Source organism: Ostrea edulis, chromosome 5, assembly GCF_947568905.1.
Source record: "Ostrea edulis chromosome 5, xbOstEdul1.1, whole genome shotgun sequence".
In the NCBI taxonomy this organism is placed as follows: domain Eukaryota; kingdom Metazoa; phylum Mollusca; class Bivalvia; order Ostreida; family Ostreidae; genus Ostrea; species Ostrea edulis.
The window spans coordinates 11,059,021-11,065,020 of NC_079168.1; the positions used below are offsets into that span (position 1 = coordinate 11,059,021).

At 36.1% G+C, this 6,000-nt stretch overlaps 1 long non-coding RNA gene across 1 annotated transcript; it reads left to right on the top strand.

The window, feature by feature from the left end:
• Positions 1 to 2,200: 2,200 nt before the first annotated feature.
• LOC125651921 (uncharacterized) lies at positions 2,201 to 4,851 on the top strand. Its single transcript, XR_007361381.2, has 2 exons — positions 2,201 to 3,993; positions 4,169 to 4,851. It is a non-coding gene; the product is annotated as an uncharacterized LOC125651921 (long non-coding RNA).
• Positions 4,852 to 6,000: the final 1,149 nt, after the last annotated feature.

Here is a 6,000-nt window from a genome sequence, read left to right on the forward strand (position 1 = left end):
GATGTCAAAAAGTCTAGTCTTTAATTTATCATGAGGAATGGTCGTGTATAGTGTTGAAAGGTCATATGTTTTAATGTTATTGATTTGGGAAAAGTTCTGCGATTTCAAGTTTACTAAAAGTTCTTTAGAATTTTTTAGAATCCACATTTGATTAACACCACTTCTGGCATATATAGTCGCACAGTAAGTTTGAAGTTTCTCCTTCACAGCTGTTAATATTTTCGTGCGGCGAAAAAAATGTGTCCCGGCGTTTGATTTCTAAATGTCTGATACAAGATTTGTTTGGTTATATTGAGTTGATGGATTGTGTTAAATTAAAAGGCTTTTAGAAATTGATTAATATTTTTACTTTATTTTTTAACTGAATTTTATCATGACAAAGTTACAGACAATTTACAACGGATTCGAAGACATAACCATGTGTCACAATGACGCATGTAATTTGGCGTTCAAAGCGTCACAGTTCATTACAACAGTTATTGAATTATCCTCCTTAAAAAGTGTTGTTTTTTTTTGTAATTTGTAACCTTTAAAATATTATGTACAGAATGTGCAAATCAAAATTCCATCGAAACAGGTGTTAATTCTGTTCAAATCTGTTGGTTTTTAGACAATCTACGGAATCAACATTGGATGTGATACATTGCCGTTATCGTATTATGTTAATTGAAATTGAATAACTATTTTAAAATCAAACATTCGTATTGCTATTCAATTAAACAAATGAGACATTTAAGGATTTTTATTTAATGTACATCTCTTAAAAAGTTTTTTCCCTTTAATTCAAAATATACTAGTATGCAATCTAATTCCAACAAAAATAAATGTCAGCACGTTCTCTCACAGACGTAAAATAGAGACTTACAATCATATCAAATAATGATATTTAAAATTGAATTTGAAAATATTTTGTATTTAATTAAACTCAGAATGTGTTAGAATGCATTGGTTATGTATACGCTGTTTTTGGCTATATTTAGATTTAAAACTTCATAGTTATTTCGGATTTCAAACATTTCGGTTGAGCATCACTGAAGAGACATTATTTGTCGAAATGCGCATCTGGTGCATCAAAATTGGTACCGTATAAGTTTTACATACAAGTGCATTTTTATAACATTTTATGACATGATACATGTGCTTATTACATGAGACACATTTACAGCTACTGAACGGATACGAATAAGTAAAGAAGAGACAAGGCAAAAATGAGTGAAACAAACAAATGAAAGGTGAAGATAATGAACAGTGATAAATCTCGTAACTCCTATAAGGAATACAAAATAAGAGAGTTGGGCAAACACGAACCCCTGGATATACCAGAGGTGGGATCAGGTGCCTAGGAGGAGTAAGCATCCCCTGTCGACCAGTCACACCCACCGTGAGCCCAATATCTTGATAAGGTAAACGGAGTAATGCATAGTCAAAATCAGTGTGCCAAGAACGGCCTAACAATCAGTATGAAACACTTCAGACAGCATTTGACCTAATGATAGATTGTATTGGCTGTCTGACTTGTTTCATGCCGATTGTTAGGCCGTTCTTGGCACACGGATAACTCCGTTTACCTGATCAAGATATTGGGCTCACGGCGGGTGTGACCGGTCGAGAAGGGATGCTTACTCCTCCTAGGCACCTGATCCCACCTCTGGTATATCCAGGGGTCCGTGTGTGCCTAACTATATATTTTGTATTACATATAGGAGTTATGAGATTGATCACTGTTCGTTATCTTCAATTTTCATTAGAATAAACTTATCTGAAATATACGAGGGCTGTTCGATATGTAATGTGTATTGTACGATATCTCAAAAGCATTCGACTCAAATATTGAAATGAACATTACATCCTTACAAAGTATTCTCCGCGGTTTGAAATACATAATTTCATTCTCTGAATCCATTTCTGAAATGCGTCACGGTATGCTGATTTAGGTAGACGTCTAAGGCACTGACTGATGGCTGAGCCAAGTATAACGGCGTTGAGATAAGAACTTATTAAGTTTTGGAAAAAGGAGAAGGTCGCATGAGGCTAGATCTGGAGAGTATGGTGGATGTGGCAAGTCGGTAACCTTCTCCGACTTCAAAAATCGCTTCACAAGCTCAAATGTATGTGGTGGAGCATTATCATGAAGTAGACGAACATGCCTGAATCCTGACACAGGGTGTCGTTTATGATAATATTTTTTGAGCTTTTTCAGTATAACATCTCGGTAATACCGACCTGTAACACTTTTGCCCTTCGGCACCGGAATTTGTACGGCTATATCATCACTTGAGAAGAATGTGCAATAAAGAACCTTCTTTGTGCTTATGGTTCTTTTGGCAACTACAGGCCTTCTACCGTGTTTAGTTAGCCATATTTTGTTTCCAATTTTTCTTACTGGATCGAAATAGTGAACCCATGTTTCATCACAAGTAACAATGTTTGCAAATTGTCTTTCATTGAATTTTGGGAAATATTTTTAGTAATGGCTTAACTGTTTGTACTTGTACCCGTTTTGTGGTCGTCTGTCATCTTGCAGAAATATTTCGTACTTTCAAAATGCGCTTCTATAAATGAAATGCACCCGCGATAGCGATATGCCAACAACTTTGGCAATATCACGAATCGTGTATCTGCCATAACTTTCAATTATTTCCCTGACTTTTGAGACATTTACCTTGCCTGTTACAGTCACAGGTCGGCCAGATTTTGCTGCATCTTTGACGGACTCTGTGCCAGTCAGAAATTTCTTTCTCCACCTACGAACTGTCTCATAAGATACCTTATCAGACCCATAAACTTCTCCCCAATTCAGTAAATATCTGCATTACCGAATGACCGAGTTTTGTGCGAATTTTTATATAAGCTCTAATTTCTTCAATATTCTCAACCCGTTTCCCAACCATTTTTACAACAGTGGTCAACGACTGGCTTTTTTTAAATGACTATAAGTTTAAAACTATGTGGAGCTGAAGGCTCTTGTTAATACCTATGGAAAGGTATTGAATAGAGCTATTCAAGAGTATAATCATCCACGAAATCATGCAAAGCGTTATCGCGCTGGGGGTACAATACATATTACATATCGAACAGCCCTCGTATACCAAAAATTTAATTTAGATGCACATGTTGAAAAAAGCTGCGACCATATAATGAAGCGAAAACAGCGCAAAAAAACAGAGTCAGAGAGAGACCTATTGTCAAAACTTAATATGTTAAATGAATTGAACGTAAGAGTGCATGGAAGGTATGTAGCTAAATGCACTAAAACAGAATGCCTAGTCGCTCCATTCATTACCTGATGAATTTTCACCTGAATAATTGAATTAAATGCAAATGATAACGACATTGATAAAAATGAAAATAAGTCTCATTCTCTCTTCCACGTACTATTTGTTTTACGTCCCGTTGAGAATTTTTCACTCCTATCTAAAATTTGCATCCGAATTGGCCTGTTGTCCTAGAAACGGGGAAATAACCTTTATGTTCCGTGCATGTAAATCCACGCGTATTTCTATTTGATGCGAAACTTCGGTGGAAACGTTTACCGTCCCCAGTTCCGGCATTTTAAAATGTTTTCCAGAATCAAAACATGAAAGTTTGCGAAGAGAAGTGAATGTAGGCGATGGCTGTCTAATTCTCTAAAGAGAATAGAAATTCTACATCGACTCGATTAGCCCTATATATTTTATCAAATTAGAATCCATTAGTCTCTATGAAAACCTGTTGGTTTTTATATTAGACCTGCTATATTGAGGACGTTTTAAAAGTTAAATTTATATAAGCGCCAATGTTCATTCACTGACTCGTGATGAAAACTATATTTCAGAAACACGATTCTTGTTAAGGACAAATGGTTTAACGGTGCACATTTTGAATAGCATTATACAAACGTCGACGGTCGGTACTCTTTCCTTGTTATTTAATGACCTATTAATAGAACAACAAAAAAAACCAACCCCAAAACATCCGGAAATGGCAGAATACGGAGTTTCTACTGTTAGTTCTGTAAGTCATTAAGTAGGACTTTTTTGTAATTTATAATATATCTGTTCAATGCGTTGACTGATACTGTAGATATCATCTTGACGATTTTCTATTTCAAATACATGTAGTTTTTGTTTTTAAAAATCTAAATACCGAGAGGGTCCAATTTGAATCACGGTGTAATGTTTACTTACAGGTCGTGATCAGGAGAGATGGCCCCTAACTTAACAGAGTTTAAGATTTTTTTCTGGTTGCTTACCAGTGACTCTAAACAACAGCATGGACTTCACCATGATCGCTTTATCGGAATCTTTGGATAAACCGCCACATCTCTTCTACGGACTCCTTTTTGTTTTCAGAATGTGGCTCAGTTTAACATTTGATGCGTCAATATTGTACTTCCTTGTAAGCAATGAATGTTTACGTGTTAAGAAACCTCTACTTATATATGTGACGATGGTCCTATTTTTAGCAATATTCATTACGTCCGTGGCATTCACAGGAAGAGACTTGTATTCTTCCGCCAACGAGTTGATGATTGGATTTAAATTTTTCAACGCCGTTCAGTCGTGTTGTTTACTGTGCAGTTTTTCTAGAAGAAAATTTGTTTCTAATTTACCAACGTTATTAAGATTCGTTCTGTGTTTTGAAGCCTTGTTGTGTTCGTATGAATTAATTGCTCTTTTAATGATTGATGCGAGTCAGCGTTGATTCTAATTAAGTAGCCAGGTTGTTGGCATTCTACATGGACTACACAGACAAATTGCACAGTACTACAGTATTTGAATTTTAAAGCAACTGTACAATCGAGGACTTCGCCATTGATCGCATGCCAAATCAACTTATACTCAATATACTTCATAAAATTTAATGATCTAATGCAATTGGTTGTTTTAATTCACGTCAGCGGAAAGCTCAAGATCGAAGTTTATCCTTTGGCCGTCTGCTTGTTATCTGGAAATGTCCACATTCCATTTATCCTCAAGAATCATCGGGACAATTAATGTTAACCAAATGTGGCACTTGTTAAGCATCGTTGAGCAAAAGAGATTCAATTATCAAATGAAGCGATCAGTTGGTTTAGAGCAATTAAGCCATGTTGAAAAAAAAATTGTTGCCCTGGTTAGACATTTTAAAGAATTATTCCCCTTTTCTGTCACTTGTACAGCATTTGATTAAAAGTTTTCGATTTCTATGAAGGTAAGTTTTGACACAAGTCTAGTGAGAAAATATATTGGGAGTTTTAAAATAATTAAAGAAACGGTGTCATAAATACGAGGGTTGTTCGATATATGTAATGTGTATTGTACGATATCTCAAAAGCATTCGACTCAAATAGTGAACTGAACATTACATCCCTTCAAGTATTCTCCGCGGTTTGAAATACATAATTTCAATCTCTGAATCCATTTCTGAAATGTGTCACGGTACGCTGATTTAGGTAGACCTCTGATCGAGGCACTGACTGATGGCTGAGCCAAGTGATGGTTGGGACTTGTAACGACGACCAGATAAGAACTTTTTTAAGTTTTGGGAAAAGGAAAAAGTCGCATGGGGCTACATCTGGAGAGTATGACGGATGTGGAAAGACGCTAACCTTCTCCGACTTCAAAAATTGCTTCACAAACTCAGATGTATGTGATGGAGCATTATCATGAAGTAGACGAACATGCCTGAATCCTGACACAGGGCGTCGTTTATGATAATATTTCTTGAGCTTTTTTAGTATAGCATCTCGGTAATACCGACCTATAACACTTTTGCCCTTCGACACCGGAATTTGTACGGCTATACCATCACATGAGAAGAATGTGCAATAAAGAACCTTCTTTGTGCTTATGGTTCTTTTGGCAACTACGTCTTCTACCGTGTTTAGTTAGCCATATTTTGTTTCCAATTTTACTGAATCGAAATAGTGAACCCATGTTTCGTCACCAGTAACAACGTTTGCAAATTGTCTTTGAATTTGGGAAACATTTTGAACAATTGCTTAGCGGTTTGTACCCGAATCCGTTTTTGGTCATCTGT